General features: G+C 47.1%; 1 long non-coding RNA gene across 1 annotated transcript; it reads right to left on the bottom strand.

Annotated features, from left to right (window-relative positions):
- Nucleotides 1-1,468: 1,468 nt before the first annotated feature.
- Nucleotides 1,469-26,034, bottom strand: LOC132208819 (uncharacterized). Its single transcript, XR_009444947.1, has 3 exons — nucleotides 25,906-26,034; nucleotides 17,327-17,426; nucleotides 1,469-1,900 (listed from the first exon to the last, which is right to left on the bottom strand). It is a non-coding gene; the product is annotated as an uncharacterized LOC132208819 (long non-coding RNA).
- Nucleotides 26,035-26,603: the final 569 nt, after the last annotated feature.

Raw genomic sequence — 26,603 nt, 5'->3', positions numbered from 1 at the left:
TTCAGGCTGTGAACTCTGCCCCTATTTGTTTGCATTTCTTGTTTCAATTTGTTTCCGTGTTTTCTACACACCAGGTTCCAGGCACATCATTTTTAAAACAAAAACAGTGAAATTGTTTCAACATTGAGCATTTTGTAACCCTCATTCACAAATTTGCGTCATTATAGCTAAGCTGTGATCCTTTCAGAGTCCAAAAATGTGCAGGTTAGGTGGACTAGCCACGCTAGATTGTCCCCTAGTGTGCAGGTTAGGTGGATGGGTTAACCCTGGTAAATGCTGAGTTATGGGAGTAGAGAGTCAGTGCAGTGATGGGCCGAATGACCTTCTTCTGCACTATAGGGATGAGATTCTAACCAGTTGTGATCATGGTCACATTTTCCTCATGACAGCCCACACATCACCAGGTTCATTCAGCTCAGGCTGTCATGCTGCCTTTGTGTTTTTGTGGATTGGTACTCAGACATTTTATGGTTTACACAGTCTATTTGAAGGTAAGAGTGAATTTGTAACTAAAGATCACTTGCAGATTAGGAAATATTTCTGCTGCTGGCATCACTCACAAGGATCGGGAAAATAAAGGGTCATTCACAAATCTTACAGAACGCAGGTTGTAATTACCAGGCCAGACTGAATAGCATAAAACTCTTTTCTAAAGAAAAGAGGAGGCCAAGAGTTAACCTGATACAAATTGGAAGCTTTGTCCCTGTGAAATGAAGTCATTGGATCTGAAACAAAAAATGGGAATCAGTTCTGAGGAAGAGCAATGCGACCTGAAACATTAAACATTAATTAATGTGCTGAAACATCCCTTTACCCAAATTCATCAATCAGTCAAATTCACTCATTTATCAATCCATCCAGGATTTTCCCATTTCAGCAAATTACAGAAATGTGAATCTTCGGTCAGTAGTTGGGAAATTATTGGAGAAGATTCTTTGGGATAGAATTTACCAATTTTTGGAAAACATGTTCCCTTATTGTTGGACTAAAAAAGAACAAAATGTGAACAGTTTTTGATGCCACTTATGAATGACTTAACATTCATTTTACACATGTATAGCGCTAAAAAGTGTAATGTAATTATTTCAGTGAAATTAATGTGATCATACAGTGAAAAAAATCATTAAAAACTAACTACAATGAATGAGCTGAATAATATGTGATTATTGTACCAGTTTTTGCATTGATAATTCAATCTTATTTGATGCCTGTAATATTTTATGCTATTAAGTGTAACTCCACAAGGATGTCAGAAAAAGAGCTTTAGTTGCAGCTTCATGGACCTAAGGAATACTTGTACACAGAGTTGGATGATTGCACTGGAAACTGTTAAATACACAATGTCAGTGCGGACATGAAAAATAATTTCCTTTGCAAGGTGTTCCTCACTCAGAATAATTAGAAATTTATTGTGATTATGAAACTACCATTTAAAAGATAGTTACTGTGATTGACTGAAAAAAGTTATATTTTACTTAGAAAATTAGACTAAGCAATGTACAGGTTGTAAATGTGTTTATTCAACAGAATATCTAGATTGTTCCAGGAGCTAATTATACATACACAACTCATAATAGCTTGAAAAATACATAGAAACAGTGATTATGAATTGAGAAAGACATGACAGTTGCATCGGGCAGTTCAAATGTCTCACTATATTGGCAACATGTTTATGTTGTTCAAACAGGCAGCATGTTTGTCAAAGCAGCAGATTTTCATTTTGGCATGTACGTCTGTTTAACTAGAATCCGTTCTGTTCTCATTGTAAGAAGCTCTTGTTGTTGTGTGCGATGGACTGTCACTAACAGTGTAATTTGCTCGATCAGCTTTCCTTTGTCTGCAAATCAGGCGGCCAGTAAACTATACACCTGCTTTTCACAGTCGAAGCACAGAATCATTTCTGAGCGAATAAGCGGCAGATCACAAAGTTACTTCACGGAGAAAAATTTCTAGCACACATCATCATCAGCATTTTCTGGTAAGATTTGCTGTACAATTCTGATCTCTACCTGTAAAACTGATGATACCTGTGTTGCTTGTCATAACCTGTGTTATGAGCTGTTTTTATACAAGTGGTTGTTTCATTATGAATCTGCCAAGTTCACATTCTCCTTTGACTGTAATTCTGTGAGATTACTGATTCACAGAATATTTTAATCTGCAGAAAGTAATGTTCAGCCACGTGCCACTCCATAATCCCAAAATGCAATTGTGAATCTTTCTCGATCTCACTTGAAATGTGTGATGATCTCTCGCTATTCTTGTCTATCTGTGACTCCGTCTCTGTCACTGTGTCTATCTGTCTCTCTTTGTCTGTCTGTCCCTGTGACTATCTGCATCTCTCTCTTTCTCTGTCACAGATAGACAAGGACAGAGAGAGAGATCATCACACATATAAAGTGAGATCGAGAAAGATTCACAAGTGCATTTAGGGATTATGGACACGCATACACAGGAACACACAGGGACAGAGAGCACGGGCGGGTGCACAGAGAATACAGAAGGACAGAGCGAAAACGAGAGATAGAGACAGTGTCACAAATGTAGGATGAAGATAATGACAGCCTTAGGCAGGGAGAAATGGAGAATAAGACTAACACTGTGTGTAACACCTTTATAACTCCACCCCTCCACCATTTGTTCAGAAGGACAGAGCTGTGCATTATTTCCAATATTCCCATCAGAGATCACTTAGCACTGTTTCCATAGAATTCAGAGTATGCCTACAGTATGGAAACAGGCCCTTCGGCCCAAGAACTCCACTCCGACCCTCAGAGCATCTCACCCAGACACATCTCTCTGCAACCCACCTAATCTCCACATCCCTGAACACTGTGGGCAACTTAGCTTGGCCAATCCGCCCAGCCAGCACATGGGAGGAACCAGAGCACCCGGAGGAAACCCACGCAGCCACAGGGAGAACATGCCAACTCCACACAGACAGTGTCTGTCTCTTTCTCTCTCTGTCCCTATGTGTATCTAACTCTATCTTGATTGTTGTGTCCATCTGAGACTCTATCTCTCTCTGTTTCTGTACCTGTGTTTATCTGTCACTCTTTGCCTGTCTCCATGTGACGATATCTCCCCCCACACCCCTGGCCCTGTGTCTGTGTTGGTCCTGATGTTAATCTGTGACTGTCTGTCTCTGTCTCTGTGCCTATCTGTGTCTCTGTTTTTCTTTGTCTACTTGTGATTCTGCATGTGTCTGTCTGTCTGTCTATCTGTCTGTCTCTCTCCCTCTCTCTGTGTGGATCTCTTTATCATTTTGATTTCTGGGAATTTGCAAATGATACTGACCACCCCCTGGTCTGAGCATGGCAAACTCATAGCTGGTCATCACGTACTGGTCCAAATGTCTTCACTGTCCTGTCTAGGATGTTGCTCTCATTCTTCATTTGTCCCTGCGTAAATCTGTCATTATCTTCATCTTACATTTGTGACTCTTGCTCTCTATATTGTGCTTGCTCTCTCTCTGTCCCTCTGTGAATCTTTTTGGTCTCTCTCTGTCCCTGTGTGTTCCTGTACATTTCTGTCCATATCCCTGAATGCAGCTGTGAAACTGTGTCTGTCTCAGTTCATGTGTGATGATCTCTCTCTGTCACTGTGTCTATCAATTTCCCTCTGTCTCTGTATCTCCCTCTGTCTCTCACTCAGTCGTTTTGTGTGTGTGTGTGTGTGTGTGTGTGTGTGTGTGTGTGTGTGTGTGTGTGTTTCTCCCTTTCTGTCCCTATTTCTCTCTCTCCCTTACCACACCCTGCCCCCCCAAATATCTACAAATATCTCTTCCTCCCTCACTACATAAACTCTCTAACTGATGTGACAGTTACAAGTATATTCATCCTCTCTCTCTCTCTCTCTTTCAATGCAGAGGGTCAGGATTGTGTCCCACAGCAATAACAATGGAAGCAACATTCCAACACTCGTTCCCAGCAACTATATGACCCCTCACCACTGAAAATGACCAGGTGACAGAAGCATTTGGAATTCATCTGCCAGCCACCTGCATGTGTCCCTGCAAGAGGCACGATATCCTGACTGTGATCAAGATGGTTGCTCCTTCCCTGGCACTGTGTCTCATCCAGGAACTCCCTCCTAACTCACGCTCTGGCCTTCCCTAATCTAGTTGGACTGCTTTGTGTCAGTGAAACCAACCACCATCACCTTTCTGAGGGCAGGTACTGAAGGGAAATGACTGCTGGCCCATCGAGTGTCCCTCAGACCCCACAGAGCAACTTCAGACCAAATCTGTGCTAATTTCGCTGCTCTGTCTCTGGGTGTATCTTTGAGCCTCCCTTTGTTCCTGCATGCTTCTATTTCTCTTCTTCTTCCAGTTTCTTCATGGGATATGAGTGTCTATCGGTCGGTGAGTGAACCCTCTGCAAACCATGTGGTGTAGCTCACCCACAGTGTTGTGAAGATGGGATTCGAGCCCAGTGACAGGGTCAGAATGGGGATATCATTTGAAGTCATTGCGCTCTGAGTCTGGAAGCAGAGATTGGACATGGGGATGTTCCAGGCATGGACTGCTGTTGTCCATTTGGAAATAGTGGTTGCTGTTTTGGGAAATCATTTTTGGAAGGAGGTGCTGAATAACCCTGAATGATACTTGCAGAGATGTTGCAAATGATGCATAGGTCTGTCCTTCTGAACTGATGGTAAAGGGCTAGAGTAATTAAGGTTTTATACACTGTCTCTCTTATTCTCCATCTTTCCCTGTGTAGAGCTGTCATTGTCTTCATCTTATGTTTGTTTCTTGTGCTCTCTCTCTCTCTGTCACTCCGTGTTCTTTGTAAATCTCTCCGTAACTCTCTGTCCCTGTGTATTCCTGTAAATCCCTCTCTGTGGCCCAGAATGTCGCTGTGTCTCATTTCATATCTGTCATAATTTCTCTGCCCTTGTGTCTATCTGTGACACTCCGTCTCCCCGGTGTCTACCTCTCTCACTGTGCACGTGTCTATCTGCTTCTTTCTGTGTCTTGGTGTCTATCTATGACTCTCTCTGTCATCCCTGTGTTGATCTATTTGTGTCTCTTTCTCTGTGCCTGTGTCTACCTCTAGGTCTCTCTCATCCCTGTGTTGATCTGTGTGTGTCTTTCCATGTGTGTATGTCTATCTCTAGCTCTCTCTCTCTCTCTCTCTCCCTCTTCCTGAGTAGACTTGTGTCTCTCTCTGTCCTTGTGTGCATTTGTGATCCTCAGTTTCTGACATGACCTGTACTGTGTTTCTCTCTTTCTATCCCCATGTATATATTTCTCTTGTCTCTCTCACTACCGTGTCTCTGATTCTCCCTGCCCCAATGTTTATTTATTTTAATCACATCTGGGATGGAAACATTTCTGGCCAGGCCTGCATTTCTTGCCCATCACTGACTGTGCAGAGAGCTGTGGGCCTGGACTCCATGACAGGTCAAACCAGACAACGAGCATTACTGAATCAAGTGTTTTCTTTTTCCCAAACAGTGACAATGGATTCAACATCATCGTTGCATTCTCAGCTCTGAATTCTTTATTGAACTTAAATTCCACCCTCAGTTGTGGCTGGATTTGAACCTGGGTGCTCTGGACTTCAGCTGAGTTTGTGTGTTAGTGGCATTGATAATACGATGAGGCCTATTTCTCGGTCCTTTCGGATTTCATGGTTTGCCTCTTATGTACCTGTGTGTTTCTGTGACTGTCTCTGTCCCTGTGATTATAATGTTGTGATTGTGTTGAAGGATCTGCTGGAGACTGTGTGCTGAGAGTTCCCCTACGATTATCCAGGATTGCAGTAAATGAGGTCTTTCACTGGAATGAGGCTGCAGTTGCTATTCTGACTATTCCCCAGCATTCCTGAAAAGTGGGAACTGGGCACAGTGAGACTGTGGGGGAGATGCACTCAGAAAGCGTAGCAGTGAGTCATTGGTAAGGTTTCGGCATCTGTGTCTCCTTGTCTTTGTGTCTTTCTCCTTCTCCAGCGTCCAATATTCTTCTACTTCCTTCATGGGATATGAGTGACAATCAGTCAGGATGTGAACCCTTTACAGTCCATGAGATGTAGCTCACCCACAGTGTTGTGAGGGTGGCACTTCATGGATTCAGACCCAGTGACAGCATTGCAATGGGAATATCGTTCGGAGTCAGTGTGCTCTGTGTCTGGGAGCAGAGAACAGGGATGTGCATGTTCCCAAAAGGGTGAAAGCAGTCAATCTTGGAATAGTGGGTGTTGTTGTGGAAGATCATTTTTGGGAGGAGATGCTGTATAATCCTGAGTGATCCCTGTATGGACCTTGAGATGATGTGCAACTCTATCCCCCTGTACTCATGGTAAAGGGGAGCGAGTGTCTGTCTCATTCTCCATTTCTCCTTGTGATAACAGTGTCATCATTTTCATCTTACCTTTGCCTCTCTCTCTACCTATCTCATGCCATTTCTCTTTGAATCTGTTTGTCTCTGTTTCTGTGAATCTCACTCCATGTTGCTGAATGTAGCTTCGATGTCTCTGTGATCAGTTCATAAGTGTGATAATCTCTCTCTGCCTCATGTGTCTATCTGTGGTTCTGTTTGTGTCCCTATATATATCAGTAATCTCTCTATGTCCCTGCGAATATCTGTTTCTTTCATTTGTAGATTCCCTACAGAGTGGAAACAGGCCATTCAGCCCAACAAGGCCACACCAACCTTCAGAGCCTCCCATTCAAACCCATCCCTCCATAACCCACCTGTTATACACATTGCTGAACAATTTAGCACGACCAATCCACTTACCCTGCACATCTTTGGACCGTGGAAGGAAAACTGAGCACCCGAAGGAAGTTCCGCAGACTTGGAGATCATGTGCAAACTTCACACAGTCACCCAAGGGTGGGATTGACTTGGGTCCCTGTCGCTGTGAGGCAGCAATGCTAGCCACTGAGCCACAGTGCCTCTCTGCCTATCTCTCTGATCCTGTTTCTATCTGTTTCTCTCACTCTATCTGAGGCTATGTCTCTCTATGATTCTCTCTCTCTTTCTCTCTCTCTCTCTCTCTTTCCGTGTGTCTATCTGTGATTCTCTTTGGCCTGTCTCTGTGTGTATTTGTGATTTTCTCTGACACCGTGCCTATCTGTGTCACCCTCTCTCTCTGTCTTTCTCTCAAATCCTGTGAAAATCTGTGTCTCTCCCTCCCTCGCTATATAAACTGTTTAATTGCTGATATAATTACAAGTGTAATCATTCTCTCCCTCTCTCCGACTCTGTGTCTTTCTGTGTGTGTGTCTCTCTCTGTCCCTGTGACATGATGTGATTCTGTCGCTCTATCCCTTTCTCCACTGCCTGTATCTCTTCCCCCGTGCCTGTGTCCATTTGTGACTCTATATCTCTCCGTCCCTGTGTGTGTTTGTGATTTTTCAGTCTCTGACCTTGTCTGTACTGTATTTCTTTCTGTCCATCCCCTTATGCATTTGTCTCCTGCCTCTCTCACTGTGGTGTCTCTGATTCTTTCTCTGTTTGTTTTTTAATCACATCACCATCTCTGGCCAGTATTTCTTGCCAATCCCTGATTACACAGAGAGCAGTCAAGTGTCAACCACATTTCTGTGGGTCTGGAGTCATACATAGGCCAGACTAAGTAATGGACATTAGAGAACCAGATGTGTTTTTACAACAATTGAAATTGGTTTCAAAACCATAATTACACTTTCATAATTTCGGATTATTTATTGAATTTAAATTCCACCACCTGCTGTGACAGGATTTGAACCTGGGTCACCAGAACATTAACTGAGTTTCTGCATTGACAGTATTGATAATACAATGAGGCCTATCTCTCTGTCCCTTCGGATATCATGGTTTCTCTCTTATGTACCTGTGAGTTTCTATGACTCTCTCTCTCTGTCACTGTGATTATAATGTTGTGATTGTGTTGAAGATTCTGCCGGAGATTGTGCTGAGGGTTCAAGTATGATTATTAGGATTGAGGTAAGTGAGGCCTTTCGCTGGAACGAGGCTGCAGTTGTTATTCTGACAATTCCCCAGAACACCTGAAAAATGGGAGCCAGGCATTGAGACCTGAGGACTGTAGGGGAGATACATTCAGTCAGTGTAGTAGTGAGTCTTTGGTAAGCTTTCTGTATTGTTCCCTGTAAAGTGCCATTCTATATTATAACAGCAATACAGAGTTATCAACATTAACCACATTTCCCTGTGGTTCACAATCCAGTTTAGTGAATTGATAATCAGACAGTGTATTGGTTGGAGTAAGATTCACTGATTACAATAATTATGTGGGCAATGTGATGTGTGCAGCTGTAGCATGTAAGAACACTTACAATCTGTATGGGGCTGAGCACGTTAGGAAAAAAAATGTTTGCAATCTTATGAATTTGGCTCAGTGTGTCTGAGGAAGGCAATCTAATGGTCTGAATAGTTTAAACCTGCTCATTTGGATTGTTTTAAAATCACTGCCTGTCTCTCTCTGTAACATGTCCCTGTGTCTATTTGTGACTCTGTCTCTGTCCCTGTCCCTCTCCGTCTCTCTGTCCCTGATTCTATCTATCTATGTCTCTGTTTCTGTTTCTCCCTCTTTGTCCCTGTGTCTATATGTGTGTGTGAGTGTGTCTCTATAGCTATGCTGCACACTGGCTCAGTGGTTAGTGTTGCAGCCTCACAGCACCAGGGACGTTTCCTCCAGGTGCTCCGGTTTCCTCCCACAGTCCAAAGATGTGTCGGCTAGGTGGGTCGGCCATGCTAAATTGCCCATAGTGTTCAGGGGTGTGTGGGTTATAGGGGGATGGGTCTGGGTGGGATGCTGCAAGGGATGGTGTGGACTTGTTGGGCCGAAGGACCTGTTTCCACACTGTAGGGAATCTAATCTTTTCTCTGGCTCTCATGGTCTTCCTCTGCTTATCTCTGACTCTGTCTCACTCTGCCCAATGTGAATTTGTGATACTCTTCTTTCCATCTCCTATTCCATTGGGCTGTTCATGTCCATGCTTTGAATTTGGTTTGGAAATAATCTGCTCATGCAGAATGAAAAGTCCAGACTCTATTCAAGATTACGCCATGAAAGTAACACTATGTTCGTCCTTCACATTAATTACTGCAACTCACAGTTATCATAAAGATACCAGGACTTAATTTATATTTACTTTAAGTAAGAAATAATTTCTGTTCTGTGTGTCCCTGTGTTCGTGTGATTATTCCAGTCCACTTTGTAGTGTAATGTTGTTGTTGTTCTGTGCTGTTCTTCCAGAGTGTATCTAGATTAGCACAGAATGGACGACTCATGATTACTGATTTTAAGTCTGTCATAATATTGCAAGGTGTGTAACGTTGCACACAACAGTTTATCCCCTGTGTGTGCCTCTGATTCACACCTAGTCAGTCCCTTTGTGTATCTGTGACCATGGGCGTTGCTTAGAAGTGACTGAAGTGATTCCTGGGAAGTGATAATGGGAACTGCAGATGCTGGAGAATCCAAGATAACAAAGTGTGAGGCTGGATGAACACAGCAGGCCAAGCTGCATCTCAGGAGCACAATAGCTGACATTTTGGGCCTAGACCCCGAAACATCAGCTTTTGTGCTCCTGAGATGCTGCCTGGCCTGCTGTGTTCATCCAGCTCCACACTTTGATTCCTGGGAAGAGTCATTTTACTCTCTCCGACTGAGGAGGGAAGCAGAGGAGAGCTAGTGTCAGCGAAGAGTGCAGCGGCATCCAACAGAAGGCTCTGTTGAGAAGTGAGTGAGAAGGATTTGGGGAGCAGTTGGCTCAGTCACCAGCAACTGCCCAGGACCAAACAAAAGGGACAAAAGCAGAAGTTGCTGGAAAAGTTGCTGCTCAGCAGGTCTGGCAGTATCTGTGAAGGGAAATCAGTTACATTTCGGATCCTTCCTCAGATCTGAAAGGGAGGCAAGCTCTAGAAGAGCTGCCATTTTGCTGGTGGTTGAAGCGTAGGTTTAAGTGAATACTGGGCTTTAGTGAGGAGGGTGATCAGCAGCATGGTATTGCACTCGGAGGAACAGCAAACCTGTATGTGGTGTATGTGGGTACAATTACATCACTTAAAAATCATTTGGGCCAGGAGCAGGCAGGTAAGACTAGGTTAGTGTGGGATTATGTTCGGCATGCACTGGTCGGACCGAAGAATCTGTTGTTGTGCTGTCGGACTGTATGACATGCAGATACACACATGCACACACAAACACACACACACACACACACACACACACACACACACACACACACACACACACACACACACACGTACGCTGACACCTTGAGCTCAGAACCTTACTGACTACACCCCCTGACAAAACCAGTATAAAGTGCTCCATGTTCTCCACAGTCCTGTGCTGGGGGCAAAGTGGGAGCAGAGACGGGAAAATGTGAGTGTTTGAGGGTCAGAGATATGATCAATGCTTTAAATTCTCAAACTCTACTGACATTTTCAGGAGGAGGAGAAGAAACAAAGTTTTGAATCAAATTTGAAATGGCTGCATGGAGTGCAGGCCAGGGAGAGACAGGGGCAGGAGAGAGAGAGAGTGAGAAAGAGAGTTTGATTCAGGGAGCCACACTGACAGCAGAAAATCCCGAGAGATCCTCAGCAAATATCCCCACTATCTTTCCATTCCTGTCTCTTGGGGTGTTTGCGGTCAGGCTCTTAGGTGCGATATGAGACCCGTGTTAAATATTTTCAAACTGCACTGACAGAACTAACAGGGCTGTAAAAAGGTTTCAAAGAACAAGGAATGGTAAAGCTTTGCTGCCCTAGAATTAACATCTCAATGACCAGAAAAATCCAACAAAAGACTCCAACCCTGGGAATTACCATCTCTATCACACAGAGGCCTCACTAATGAGCAGACTGAGGGACATTGCAATGTGTCAGAGGTGGAGTCTGCAAACCATTCACTGAGAAATGTGTCAGATTTATCCTGACACACTGTGAGAGTGAGCAGCTCTCCCTGTTTGATTGAGATTGTGCGTGTGTATGTGTGTTTATTATTATTTTAAACCTGTTATATTACCAGCTTATGATTTATTTGGTAGTTTGATGTTGCTATGATGTTTTGTAATGCCATGGAGGTGGGGTAGTAGATAAGCCTGGCCTCTTGTGCAACTTTGCTGCAAAATGCTCCAGCTCTCCCTTTCAACTAATCTTTTCTCTTTTATCCCCAGGAATTTCTGATTTGGAAAGCTACAATGTGAAGATCCAAAATTTCTGGGGCCAGGAAATCTTTGAAAAAGAACAACTTCCAGAGGGGACAATATTGGCCTGATGCCTGTTCCCACTGCATCCCATGAGGGGCCCATATGAATCATGTCTCTTTCTGGCCCTGAGGTTCAACGTCGGTTATGGAGGAGGGCAGCGTGATAAAATGTGACAGTGAGAGAAAGATTTGAAGAATTGAGAGAGCAGGACAAACAGGAGAGCCAGGGATAGTAGATAATAAAGTGTGAAGCCGAATGAACACAGCAGGCCAAGCAGCATCTCAGGAGCACAAAAGCTGACGTTTTGGGCCTAGACCCTTCATCAGAGAGCCAGGGATAGTATTTGAGATTGTGAATTAACTGTAATGTCAGATTCTGGGATCACAGGAAATATTTAAACTGAGCCAGCATTACAGAAGGGAAGAAAAATCAGATTATCTTTTTGCTCCTTCACTGCTGCATGTAGGATCTTGCTGTGTTTTAATTGTCCCACTGCCATTGTTACAGGCAATGACTGTTTTAATCAGCTAAAACAGCTTCAAATGTCTGGCATGGAAGCTCAACCCGTCACCTGACATCAGAGATAATAGGAACTGCAGATGCTGGAGAATCCGAGATAACAAGGTATGAAGCTGGATGAACACAGCAGCATCTTTGGAGCAGGAAAGCTGATATTTCGGTCCTCGTCTCTTCATCAGAAATGGGGGAGGGAAAGAGGGATCTGAGATAAATAGGGTGCGGGGGGAGGCGGAACGAAGATGGATAAAGGAGAAGATAGGTTGAAAGGATACAGACAAGTTAAAGAGGCTGGGATGGAGCCAGTAAAGGTGAGTGTAGATGGGGAGGGAGGGAAGAGATAGGTCAGTCTGGGAAGGATGGACAGGTCCAGGGGGCTAGATGAGGTTAGTAGGTAGGAAATGGGCGTGCGGCTTGAGGTGGGAAGAGGGGATAGGTGAGAGGAAGAACAGTTTAGGGAGAGGGGGCCAGCTGGGCTGGTTTTGGGATGTAGTAGGGGGAGGGGAGATTGTGAAGCTTGTGAAATCCACATTGATACCATTGAGCTGCGGGGTTCCCAAGCAGAATAAGAGTTGCTGTTCCTGCAACCTTCAGGTGGCATCATTATGGCACTGCAGGAGGCCCAGGATGGACATGTCGTCTGAATTCACAAGCTTCAAAATCTCCCCTCCCCCTACCGCATTGCAAAACCAGCCAGCTTGTCCCCACCTCCCCAACCTGATCTTGCTTTCACCTGTCCCCTCCTCCCACCTCAAGTCGCACCTCCATTTCTGACCTACTAACCTTATCCCGCGCCCTTGACCTTTCAATCCTTGCCTGACTGACCTTTCACCTCCCTATCTCCCCACCTACACTCACCTTTACTGGCTCCATCCCCACCTCTTTAACTTGTTTGTCTCCTCTCCACCTATCTTCTCCTCTGTCCATTTTTGATCCACCTCCCCCCTCTCTCCTTATTTATTTCAGAATCCTCTTCCCCTCCCCCTATTCTGATGAAGGGTTGAGGTCCGAAACGGCATCTTTCCTGCTCCTAAGATGCTGCTTGGCCTGCTGTGTTCATCCAGCTCCACACTTTGTTATCTCGTCACCCAATATGTTTGTGTTCATATGTTGCCGAGAGATTGTCCGTGTGACAGAGGGGAAAACCCAGGATCTTGTTGTGCTATCTCTGCTTTGCCTTTCAACTAATGCTGTCTCTTTTTTTTTCTCCAAAGGAATCAGTTATTTTTTGAATGTCCAAATAGGGAGCGTTTGGGGCCCACAAGACACAGAACAAGCACTTTCTCCAAAGGGGGACATCATCCTGAGACCTATTGGACAGGCTGCACCCCAGAGTTTGAAGCCTGGGGTTAAAGTAAGCGGGGCTTTGGGATTTGACACAAACATATTAATTCTCCTCCCAGTGAGTGTCTGACAGACAGGACTGCCCACGGAGGAAATTAAAACCATAAATGTGAAACTCTCTCCTAAGACCCATTCTCACGTCATAGTGTGATGTGTGTAGGCCATGATGAAAAAAAATTGATAATCACATAAATAAAACATCATTTGGCTATTTTACTTCAATCCCCTGAGTAACTGCGAGGGCATCTCAGTCTTTCTCTCTCTGTCTCCTCTCCTGAACCCCCTCCAGCTTCCTTTCATTGTTCTTTTTTTGTCAAACAAATAGAAACATCTCACACACAGCAAAATGACCCATCATTATTTGAAATGGGGGAGTTAGAAATATTGTGCAATACAAGGTGATATTTTTCACAAAAACACAGACGTAGACAAAAAGAGTGAGCAGGAGGGTGCGAGGGATAAAGGGACAAGATGTGTCTTTGTATCTGTGCTGGGAAAGGGAGGCAGGATCTGGGGGAGGGGGCATGTTGTAGGGAAGAGAACTGGAGTCTCCAATATCTCTTCACTGCCCAGCTCCAATCACTTTGTTCCAGAAAGTGCCATCCACCAAATTACATCCTGGGATGGAGGGGGTGTTTTTCTTTTTAAAAGAAGAGTCCCGAAGAAAGTGATAGCCTCTTGCCTGAAGTTGTGATTTCAACACATTTTGGAGCAGGAAGGGGTGACCTGTGGAATCATACTGTGTATCAATGGCCTGCAGCATTACTGGCACAGAATGCTGGGAAACAGTGCCCCTGTTTATCAAACAGAATATCCTCAAATATCAATGTCACAGTCTTTTTAAATGATAAAGATTACAATGCACAATATGTAATCTGGGAGAGAGAAAGAGAAAAAAGATGCGAAATGAGGGGAGGGGGAACGGAACCAGTGAGAGAGGAACAAAGACAGAAAGATCAGAGATTTAGAAGGGAGAGAGAGTGACACACAAAGAAGTGGGCAAGACAGAGTGAGAGAGAGATATCAGAGGTGGAGGGGAGACAGAGAGAGAGAGAGAAGGAAGCATTTTGAATTTTGTAAATAGCAGGATTGGTCCCTCTCTGTCAGCCTAGAGCCAGAATTGAGCCCTTAACCAGCATCAGTGAGACACACAATCTGTCTGCAGCCACACTGCTGCCTGTGGGATCTTGCTGTGTATCAAATTACCTGCAGTGTGGCCTACATTGCAACAAGATGCTCAGTGTCCAAATGTTGTTTACAGAGCCTTTGCTATTACATTTTCTTTGTCTCTCTGTCTCACTCTGTCCATTTCCTTCTCCACGCACCTTCCTCAGTCTGGGGTCTTCCTCCCTTTCTCTCTGACCATATTCTGGCTCTTTCTTTCTCTCTTACTTTATCTCTTCCCCCTTTCCCTCTCGGCATTGCCATTCCCCTGTTTAGGCCTTCCCCACTCCCACCACTCTCTCCAGACCGTCCCACCATTTTAGACAGTCAATGCCGCAGTGTGACAGGCCAGGGTTACTAAATGGCAGGGGTGACAACATTTCAGACACAGAGGTATAATTCAGAGACAGTGTTGGGGGGAAAGGGAGATGGAGACAGAGAGGAAAAGCTTAGAAAGGCAGGGGTGGGAGTGAGATCGGAGGGCAGTGGGATTGGGGAGGTGGAGATGTACGGGAGGTGGGGAATAGATACAAGGGCTGGGGGAGGCGGGGGTGGGGTTTCCAGTCACTGAATATTTAAAATGCAGAGAAAATTGTTCATAACACCTGCATAAGATGACAGCCTGAGATAGAGAGAATGAGACAGAGACAAGTCGGAGAGATACACAGACATGGAGGGGAGAGGGATGACTGTCTCAAACTTTGCAGCCTCTAGTTTCGAACTGTGTTTGTGATGTGTTTCTACTGGAATGCAGTGAGACTGTGTTGGGATCTTGCTGTGTGGTTGCTTGTTCATTCCAATTTTAGCCACTTCTGGGTGTTGTATATGAGGATGGGGAGAGGGGAGGGCGGGGGGAGATCAGGAATCCTAATCCTATGAAGCTTTGTGAGTCATTTCTGTGTTTCAGATGGGGCCATGAGGCAGCAAGCAATAAATGGAAGGTGCAGGCACCACTCGAATGAAGTGTATTGGCGAGCTGAAGGTAATAGGGGAGGGGAGGGGAGGGGTGAGCTGGATACTCCCGTCCATCCATCAAACTGTTTTCTCTCCTGCATTTCATCTTGGAATATCTGGGAGAAACTCTGCTGGGACTTATTGTCATTTGAGTGGAGAGTTTGGGGTAGGATGGGGATGCCAGGATGTGGGAAAGGAAGAGTAGGATCCCACGACCTCACCCCACTATCCCATGACCCAATCCCACCTCCTGGCCCCTCTCGGCCTGTCTGCGAGTCTTGGGGGTGAGTGGAGTGAATTGTTCCCATTGACTGGGACCTTATTCTGATATGTGGGAGGGGTGGGGGTGAGGGAGTGTGGGCTCCAGGACAGGGGAAGGGCTTAGCATTACAAGGGAGCAGAAACTGCAGGGTCTGACATCCCATCCCCACTCCCTCTACATCAGTGCTCAGAATGAGCTTAACCTTCTCCATTAACGTGTGGCTATTTTCACATTTTGCTGTTTGTGGGATCCTGCACAGCAGGGAGTGTGGGGGTGGGGTTGGGGTGAAGATGGGAGTGTTGGAGGGAAAAGGAATACAGCTGAAGCAGGTAGAGGTGGGCATGTTTAGTGGGGCCAGGCACAGGATCTGGGGAGGTGTTCGTGGTGAGGGGTTAACTCCCGTGTTCAGTCTGAGCCAGCTCCAAGTTGAAATGGGGGAGTGTAATATTTGTTGGTGGGTTCAGTGGGAGAGAGGCCTGTTTACACATTGCAGCCTATGGAAGAGGGGTGGGCTCCGACAAGGTGTTGAGGGAATCCCTCAGCAGTCCCACACACAGCTGCCGGTGGGATCTTACTGTGCACCACTGCAGCCTGCAGGTCACCCTCACATGTGATGCAATGCTATCCACAGGGCCCTGGGCTGAGTCTGCTGATAGCCTGATAGTGAGTGTCGTGAGAGGGTGTGTTGTCTCTCTATCACCCCCACTACCTCAGCTGAGACCCACCCCACCTCCCGTCACCCCGTCAACCTCCAAAATGTGACATTGACATTGCAAATGGCCACAAGGCACAGCAGGGAGATGGGAACACATGGAAAACGTGAGGCAGGAGAGGGCATTGCTATTGAAACATCGAGGAAATGGGGGGAGTGAGGGACATTGATCATTCTCGAGCAGGAGAAAGTCAACAGAGATGGATCCATGGATAGGGACAGAGGCAGAGACGGGAGGGAGAGAGACAGATGACTGGACACTTTGGAAGGTTCATCATTAATATTTCATGTGGAAACAGCGCCAATCCCAGATGGAGTGGGCATGGGGTTTGTGCCTGGTGAATGAGAGTGGCCAGAGGGGAGCATTGGTCATTTCTTTGGCTACTCCTCACTGGAGTGTCAGAGAACAAGCTGGTGGGGACGGGTTAAACATTGAATGGGGAGACGGAGAGGGACAGGGTCTGGGGAGTGACTCCCCACCACTGAGTGTCTGCCCAGCATCTCAGGAAATAAACCCTGGGAGCAGTCAGAAAGCATCTGCCCCTTGTTCCCAGTCAAAATCTCTTCCATTTCTCTGGGTTCAAAACCCCAGGGGAAACTGCTGATAAAATGGGGAAATGTTGGAGGTCAGCCAGTGGCGGGATTGCCTTTGTTTCTGTTTGTTTTTATTTTTATTTCAATTTAATTTGATCAATTTCTGGCTGTCTGTTTTTCTCTCTCTCTTCCCCCACAACCCCCACCCAAAAAAAAACAGGGCACCTCTGTCTCTCTCTCTGTCTTCCTGTGCTGGGGCAGGCAGGGAGATATCTGACACTGAAGCTTGCAGACAGAGTGAGACACACAGATTCTGGGAGTGGGGGTGTGGGATGTGTGAGGGGGTGTGAATCCCTGCCCTGGAGTAAATATCTCTCCTGCCCTTCCCCTCAAACAGAAACACTGGGACAGTCCTGAGGCAGTTTGAGACATCTTCCTGTTCCCCGCTCTCTGGGTTTAAAATCAGGAGCTGTGCTGATGTTTGGATGGAGGGCGGGGTGGGGTGGGGTGAGCAGAGTGTGAGATTGTGGATGTTCAGGCATGTTCAGCAGTGGGATCTTGCTGTGCTGGGTGGGCAATGTCTCACATTGCTGAAGGTAGCAAGCGGTGAGATTTTGCTGTGCTTTCGGTGCTTTTTAAAAATTTTAATCCACTTTAATTTCTCTCTGTCTTACCTCCACCCCCAAGGAGATTTTATTCCGGAGCTGAAACTCGGGATGATGCAGAGTCAGAGAGAATCAAATCATTCTGCCATGAGGAATCGTCAGACAGGAGCTGGGACCAGAGAGGGAGAGAGACCGAGAGAATTATAATCAACCATCCCATGTCCTTGTCGTTCAATTCCACACTCACATGCTCACAGCGAAAATGAATTATGCGGCTCAGGCAGTCTCTGGAGTTTGGACCTCAAGGGGCTGAGCCCTGGGCTGGGGCTTGGGGGAGATAAAGTGACAAAAATGGGGCTGCTGCACAGTCTGATCCCACAGATTTCACTGCCTTCCTCTCTGCCTCCATATTCCCAGCTTCTTGTCTCTCTCGCAGCTTTCTATAAGTCTCCATCTCCCCCACATCCTTCATATCTCCCCCATCCACTCTCCCCTGATCCTCTGATAACCTTCCTTCGAATCACTTGCTCCCTTCCTGGGATTTTCAGGAACTGTTCCATCGTACAGCCTTTCAAAACTCTGACCTTCCCCATTCACCTCTCTCTACACTTTCACTCTCTCGCTGTCCTGTGAGATCTTGCTGTTCCTGCCTGACGGTCATTCTATCTGCATGCCCTCCTCACTGTCTCTCCATTACCTACTCTCGATGGTATCTCTCTGTCTGCTCTTCTTTCACTCGATTTCTCTCTGTCCCTCTATCTCTCTCTCTTTCCCTATCCTTTCCTATTTTCTCCCCAGGATTTCTCTCTCTCTGTTCGTCCTTTCTTGTTCTCTCCCGAGGATTTCTCCCTCTCTATGTGCTTTTCCATTCTATCCTTGGGTTTTCTCTCACTTCAGGTTACTTTGTTTCTCTCCCTGAGTTTATTTCCCCCCCCTCGCTCCCACTGTCTCTGTGTCCTTTTTCTTGTTCTCAACGGGATTTCTCTTCTTCTGTCTCTCCTGCCCTGTTTCTGCCCCTGGGTTTTCTCTTCACGTCTCTCCCTGGGATCTTTCTCTCTCTACTCCCTCTGTCTCTTTCTCCCTTTCGGTTCCTCTGTCTCTCTCCTCTATCTTTCTCCGTCTGTCCTTTGTTTCCCAGCCTCAGGTTTCACTCTCTCTCGGTCCATGTTTCTTTCTCGCTTGTCTGTCCTTCTATCTCTCTCTGGGGTCTCTCTGTCCCTCTGTTTCTCTCTCCATAGCTTTTCATCTCACACTGTTTCTGTCCTACACCTTTTCACTCCCTGGGATCTTTCTCTCCTTCCCCCTCACCCCCTTCTATCTCTCTCTCTCTCTCACGTTCCCTCCCTCCCTGGGTTTATCTGCCTGCCTGCCCATTGGTCTCTCTCCCTCCCAGGGGCTGTGCCACTCTGTCTGCCTGTATCTCTCTGTCTCTCTCCCTAGGGTGGATTTGGACCTTGTGCCACAGTGGAGAGGGGTGACTAGTTATTGGAGTGGGATCCTCCCTGTTTTCCTCTCTCCCTCTCTCTTTCTGCATCCCTCTCTCTTTATCTGTCCCCCTCTCCCCATGACTTCACTCTCCTTCTGTCTCTCAATGCCACTTATTCTCTCTCTCTCTCACCCCTCTCTCTTCCCCTGTCTGTTCCCACATCTCACTCCCCATGGCTTGTCTCTCCCTTAGCCTATCTGTGCCTCTTTTCTCTTGGGTTCTCTCTCCCCCTCTCTGTCAATGGCCCTCTCTCTCCATCACTTGTCTCATCCTCTGATCTTCCTGCTCCTTGCCCTACCTGAGTTTCACCCCGGCCTGCTCTCTCTGAACTGAAAGGGGGGGTTTTAGGTAACGAACCTGTCTCAATGAGGGGGGCAGGGTCTGCCTGGGGACCAGGATCTTGCTGTACTGTAAGGCAGTCAGTGAAAAGGCCCCTGAGTCTCTCGCCCTATGCCCTGTGACCTCTGCCCCCAGGGTGGGGGCAACGACTTGATGAGGTGGCGGGGGGATTGTCCACAGAAGGAAGTGCAGAGGGCCATTTATATACAGTGGATTTGTGGTCAGTGAGGAACTGGGAGGGGAGAGAAGCTCTATGGCGGGGTGGCAGTTACAAACTGAGCATTGAAACATTTTGTGAAGAGCAAAATATTTGTGGGGTAAAAATCAAGATGGGGAATTTGAACGGGGTTGCAAACATTTGTTGAGTGGATTAATATCAGAGGGAATGCAAAGTCGGGGAGTCCCAAAATGGGGATGGAGGGCAAGCTTTGGGGCAGTATTGTGGAGAGCAACTGAAATGGGGGAAATAACAATATGAGGGAACAATATTTGACAGGTCGGGGCAAATTACTTATGGGGGGGGGAGTGCAATATTGTTTTGGGGAGGCACAGGATTTGGAGATGGGGTACAATATTGTGATGGTCGGGAAAAAGTGGAGGACACATTTCTGGGGAGGGAAAAAGGGGCAAAACGTGGAGGCTGTGAAACATGTTGGGCAGAAGATTTGGGCAGGAGGCAGAAGATGGAGGAGAGGAGAGTGTGAAATGAGGATGGCTCAAAATTGCATGCCACAAAATTCTAGGGGTCATTTTGGCAGGGGTCATTTCAGGGGAGCACATTGGGAAGCATACATTTAAGGAAGGCATTTGATAAGGTTCCCCATGGTAGGCTCATGCAGAAAGTAAGGGGGCATGGGATCGGGGGAAATGTGGCAGATTGGATTCAGAATTGGCTGACCCTTAGAAGACAAAGGATGGTAGTGGATGGAAAATATTCAACATGGTGCTTAGTTACAAGTGGTGTACCACAAGGATCTGTTCTGGGTCCTCTTCTATTTGTGATTGTTGTGAATGGTTTGGATGAAGGAGTGGAAGGGTGGATTATTAAGTTCGCAGACGCTATGAAGGTGGGTCGAGTTGTGGATAGTGTGGAGGGCTGTTCTAGGTTACAAAGGGATGCAGAGCTGGGCATGAGAAATGGCAGATGGAAGATAACCCTGAAAAGTGTGAGGTGATTTATTTTGGAAGGACAAATTTGAAAGCAGAGTACAGGGTTAACGGAAAGATACTTGGCAGTGTGGAGGAGCAGAGGGATCTTGGGGTGCATGTCCACAGTTCCCTGAGAGCTGCCACCCAGGTGGATAGAGTTGTTAAGAAGCCACTTGGTGTGTTAGCTTTCATTAATAGAGGGATTGCGTTCAAGAGCCGTGAATTTATGCTCCAGCTGTACAAAAGCATGGTTCGGCCACATCTGGAGTATTGTGTCCAGTTCTGATTGCCTCATTGCAGGAAAGATGTGGAATCATTGGAAAAGATTCAGAGGAGATTTACCAGGATGTTGCCTGGAACAGAGGGAAGGTCTTACGAGGAAAGGTTGAGAGATCCGGGGCTTTTCTCTTTAGAACGAAGGAGAATGAGAGGTGACTTGATAGAGGTGTACAAAATGATGAGAGATATAGATAGTGTGGACAGCCAGGGACTTTTTCCTAGGGTGGAGGTAGCTGTTACGATGGGGCATGGTTTTAAAGTGAGTGGCAGTAGATATAGGGGAGACGTCAGAGGGAGGTTCTTTACTCGGAGAGTGGTTGGGGAGTGGAATGCATTTCTGGAGCAGATAGTGGAGTCGGCCTCATTAGGGGCATTTGAGTGGCTATTAGATCGGCATATGGATGACAATCTCAGGTAGGGGTGGAGGTTAGATAGGCCTTGGTTTTAGAGTAAACGTTTGGCACAACATCATGGGCCGAAGAGCCTGTACTGTGCTATGTTCGAGGTACACTCGAGGGGGTGGAGGGAGCTACTTGTGGGATCTCACTGAGCTGAGTAGGGTAAGGGGACGATGGGGATGCAGGAGGGAAAAAGGGAGACAGCGGAAAGAGGGAGAGGTGGGTGTGGTGGGGGGTGTGATAGGTACAGGATCTGGGGTGGGGGGGGATAGGGGAGAGGAGGTTACTCCAGTGTTCAGGCCGAGCCCAGCTCCAAGTTGAAATGGGAGAGTTCAGTGTTTGCTGGTGGGGGAGGCCCCTTTTTGCACTTTGCAGCCTGTGGGATCTTGCTGTGTGGGGACAGCCTGCAGCTGTTTCTTTACAGTAGCGAGGCTACATTTTCCAAATTCAGATGTGGTGGGGCGGGTGAGGAGGGAGGGCTTCCGAAAGTGGGTGATAATGATGCAGAAAAGTTCAGGCTTCTTCAGTGTGGGGTAAGGGCATTGCAGGGGACAGCAGGTGGGATCCTGCTGTGCAGAATGTCCTTCATTCCTATGTCAGCTCCTCTCCTTGTGGGGGCGCTGTGGGGGTGGGGGGATGGGCTCCAACAGGTCATTAAGGGAATCCATTGGAGGTCCTGCATACTGTAGTCTGTGGGATCTTGCTGTGTATCCCCTTTGGCAGCATGTCACCCTCAGGGTGTCTGCAGGGACCCAGGCTGAGTTTTCTGACAGTCTGATAGTGGGTGGGGTGTAACGTCCCTCCCTTTCGCTGCGCACCCCCCCAGGCCAGACACGCCCCTCCCCACCACCTTTCGTCAAATGCCTCCCAGACACAGTGGGGAGATGGGAACACGTGGCAAATGTGAGGCAGGAGAGGGCATTGCTGTCAAATAGAGAGGGAATAGGGAGAGAGGGAGGCATTGAGCAATTATCGAGCAAGAGAAAGCCCAACAGAGATAGAGACAGTGATAGGGACAGAGAGAGAGGGAGAAAGGGGAAGGGGTGGAAAGGAAAGAGAGAGAGAGAGAGGTGACTGTACCAGCGGAAGATCCACGTCTAATATTTAAGATAGAAACAGCACCAACCCCAGACAGAATGGACATGGGGGCTGATCCCGGTGAATGGGAGTGGACCGGGGGAGGGTGAGGGGTGCATTGGTTTTGTTTTTCAACATCCCCCACCCCATAATGTCAGAGAACCAGCTGGAGGGGGCAGGTTAAACACGGAGGGAGGGAGAGACACAGGCCCTGTGGGGTCACTCCGACCACTGAGTCATTGCCCAGCCTGTCAGAAAATCAACCCTGGGGGCAGTCAGAAAGCATTTGCCCCTCGAATCCAGATGAAATCTGTTCCCATTCTCTGGATTTAAAAGTCAGGGGGAAGTGCTGAGAAATTGGGGAGCTTTTGGAATTCAGTCAGTGATGGGACCTCGTTTTGATCCTTGTTATTTTTTTTCAAAATATATTGGTTTTGATGTGATCAATTTACATCTCTCTCTCCCTGGGGGATTTCTGAGAGACTGAAACTTGGGCACAGACAGAGGGAGACAAACAGAGTCTGGGAGTGGGGATGGGGGTGTGAATCCCAGCCTCTGGAGTAAACATTTCTCCTGCCCCCTCCCCTCAACCAGAAACACTGGGACAGGCCTGAGACAGGTTGAGACACCTTCCTGTTTGCCGTTCTCTCAGTTTAACATCAGGGGCTCTGCTGGGGGAGTGGGAAGCTGTCAGGTTGTGAAGTCCAAGCAGCAATGGGATCTTGCTGTGCTTTTGATGCTTTTATTTATTTATTCAATTTTCATTTCTCTGTCTTTCCACACCTGCCCCCGAGGAGATTTGACTTGGGAGCTGAAACTCCAGATGATGTGGGGCTGCTACACAGTCTGATCCCACAGATTTCACTGCCTCCCTCTCTCTCTGCCTCCAAATCTCAGCTTCCTGTACCTCCCACTGCTTTCTATAAATCTCTGTCTCCCCCACATCCTTCACATCTCCCCGTTCACCAATACCCCACCTCCTCAAGTCTCTCCCGCAACTCTCTCACCCCTTTCCCCAGATTTTGCAGGAACTGTTTTAACGTTCAGCTTTTCCCATTTCTGAACTTCCCAGTCCACCTCTCTCGACACCTTTCTCTCTGCCTGATGGTCATCCTATCTGTGACCACCCCTCTCTGTATCTCCATCACTCACTCTCCATGGTATCTATTTGCTCTCCTCTCCTTTGATTTCTCTCTGTACCTGTCCTTTCTCGTTCTCTCCCTGGGATTTCTCTCTCTCTCTCTCTGTCAGTCCTTCTCTCTGAATGCTGGATTTATTCCCCACTCCCACCTCTCTGCCCTTTTCCTTGCTCTGAATGGCATTTCTCTCTCTTCTCTCACCCCGTGGCTTTATTGTTCTCTCTCTGCTCCTTTCCTTGGGTTTTGTCTTGTCTCTCTCGCTGGTTTCTTTTGCTCTCTACTCCCTCTCTGTCTCTATCCCAGGCCTGTGCCTCAATCCCTTCTGTCCTTCCAGATCCCAGTCCTTCCAGTCAGTTCCCAGCTCACTCTACTTGACATATACCTCCCTCAGGTACAGAGCAGAGTAAGAGGCTTCTTTGTGAGATTAAAGGAGGATGTGAGGAGGTGTGAGAGAAAGCAACAACTCAAAAGTTCTGTCCAATGGCTCCTGTCTGTCTCTCCCTTCCCCCCCTTAAACAGTCACTCCCTTTCTCTCACACTCCTTCACTCTCTCTCTCTCTCACACACACACACACACACACACACACACACACAAGCACACACACTGCCCCCAGACCTGAAATCCACACAGATACAAAGCTGCAGTTTTAAACTAGCTACAACACCCTTTCATTCAGACAAGCGAACAGAGTTTTCTGCAGCCATGGAACCCAGATTTATCCCACAGGGGAACACAATACTTTCACACAAACACAAGATGAGAGTGGGATTGAACTTAACCAGTATAGTTGGCGAGTTTACTTTTAATGATTTTCTGAGAATGAACATCAGTCAGTTTCACAGATGGACATCAAGTGATGCCATGGATCTGTTGCACCATTGGGCGTATGTACATTGCACAAATGCTCATGTGTTTCTTAAACACATTCACCTTCTCCCTGACAGTAGCCAAGGGGCATCACAGCACTGTCCCACTTTCTCATCGGCATTTCATTCGTAAAAGCTGGGAATTATCTGATTGACAAGAACTGTCTTGAAGCTGGTTAATCTCAGGGCTGTGTCGGCTACTGCACACGGAGTCTGTATGTGTCATTTTGTTTCTTTGTGTCTGTGTTTGCGTGTGTTTGTGGTGTGTGCTTCTGCGTTTGTGTGTGGCTGTGTCTATCTGTGTGCTTCTGTCTTTGCATGACTGGGTCTGCATGTACATATGTGTGCATAAATGTATCTGTGTGTCTCCATGTCTGTGCCTACACGTGCACGTGTCTCTGTGTCTATGTGTGTGTGTGTGTGTGTGTGTGTGTGTGTGTGTGTATTGACGCTGCTGTGGGCTACTCTCTCTCTTTGACGAAGCCCCTGCTGGCTTTCACCATCGACCATCCCTGCGCAGTGGCGTGAGGAGGCCAGCAGAGGGTAGTATTGTTTCACTTTAAACACAAGGGAGCAATCGGGATCAGAGATAACAAAGTGTGGAGCTGGATGAACACAGCAGGACAAGCAGCATCTCAGGAGCACAAAAGCTGACGTTTCGGGCCTAGACCCTTCATCAGAAAAGTGGGATGGGGAGAGGGTTCTGGAATAAATAGGGAGAGGGGGGAGGCGGACCGAAGATGGTTTGCAGTGGGAGAGAGATCCCCTGAGGTTGGTCCGGAGGGAGGAGGGTAACTTCTTCAGGTTAGAAAAGGCTTCACAGTGAGGTTAACATTGTATCAGAGATCATGGGAACTGCAGATTCTGGAGCAATCGGGAGTGAGACATAGATCCCTCTCTCTCTCTCTCTCTCTCTATATATATATATATATATCCCCCACCTCATTCTGTCTTTGCCGCCCTCCCTCTGTCTGCCTCTCCTGCTCTCTCACTCCATCTGTCTCCTCCCTCCCTTTCTCTCCCCCCCTCTCTCTCTCTCTCTGTCTGATCCTTCGAGTTTGGCCCACCATGAGGAAAGCTCATGTTTGATGTGATGGTGGGTGAACGGAAGGAAGGTGATAAATCTAATGCGAGAAGCAAAATGGGACTATGGACAAACTAAGACAGCGAACATTAGAAGATATTGAGTGTCACTGAGCAGCTTATTGTTGAGAATGTGATGCCTGAGAGCCCTGTCCGCTTCCCTTCCATCACTTCACTGAACATTGAAGATAACTCACTCAGAGATAGTAGGAACTGCTGATGCTGGAGTCTGAGATAACACAGTGTGGAGCTGGAGAGACACAGCAGGCCGGGCAGCATCAGAGGAGCAGGAAAGCTGATGCTTCGGGTCGGGAGCCTTCTTCAGAAATGGGGGAGGGGGAAGGAGGCTGTAAAATAATTAGAGGGGGCGGCGGTGATAGAAGGTACATAGTGGAGGGATACGGTGGGAGAGAAGACGGACAGGTCAAAGAGTCGTGGATGATGCCGGGGAGGTGAGTGTGGTTGGTGGGGATGGTCAGTGAGGTGGAGGGAGTGGATAGGTGTGAGGAGCGGGTAGGTGGGAGGAGCGGATATGTGGGAGGGAAGATGGACCGGTCAAGGAGACAGGGATTGGGGGTTGTTGCTGGTCTTGGCATGAGATCTGGTGAGGAGTGTGGAGGATATGAGGGTTATACTTCCCTCTCCACCCTATCTGCCTTTTGAGGACCTGCTGTCTCCGCGATTCCTTCGTGCACTCCACACCCCCCACTAACCCCACCAACTCCGGCACATTTCCCTGCAACCGCAGGAGGTGCTACACCTGCCCCTGCACCTCCCTCCTCACCCCCATCCCAGGCCCCAAAATACCGTCCACGTTAAACAGATGTTCACCTGCACATCCCCAAATGTGGTCGATTTTATCCGCTGTTCCCGATGTGGGCTCCTCAATGTCAGGGAAACCAAACGGAGGCCCAGAGACCGCTTTTTGTGAAACACCTACGCTCGGTTTGTGACAAACGACTGCACCTCCCAGTAGCGAACGAGTTCAACATTCCCTCCCACTCCTCAGACGACATGCCCATCCTGGGCCTCCTCCAGCGTCACATTGATGACACACGGAAACTGGAGGAACAGCAACAATAATACAGTTCACTCTGCTGCTTGGCTCTCTTTAATGTACATATTTATCAATTACAAATTGAAGTGATAGGTACAGTCAGTGGAATGGTGCCTTTTCTCACTGGCCCACTGAATTGAGACAATCATCGAAATATTTCCCTGTAACCCCCTGTGGGATAAGGTTGGATAAACCAGCACTACCCTCAGTCTGTTACCATAGCGACAGGCTGCTTCATTGCTGAAACATTGAACTGAAATGAGAAAATCCTGGATGGATTGATTAATGAGTGAATTTGATTGATGGATGAATTTGGGTAAAGGGATATTTCAGCACATTCTTCAGCTGCTGCCTGAACTTAGTCTGGGTCACGGCATAAATCGCGGTGTTTGTGCAGCAACTGAGGAGCTGCAGCATGAAGCCCAATTCCTGCACAAAGCGACCTAGATACACAGAGTCATACCCAAACAAC

The sequence above is a fragment of the Stegostoma tigrinum genome, unplaced genomic scaffold (genome assembly GCF_030684315.1).
Source record: "Stegostoma tigrinum isolate sSteTig4 unplaced genomic scaffold, sSteTig4.hap1 scaffold_54, whole genome shotgun sequence".
Lineage (NCBI taxonomy): Eukaryota > Metazoa > Chordata > Chondrichthyes > Orectolobiformes > Stegostomatidae > Stegostoma > Stegostoma tigrinum.
The sequence above is the reverse complement of the archived record's forward strand: the minus strand, read 5'-3'. Positions and strand labels throughout refer to the sequence as shown.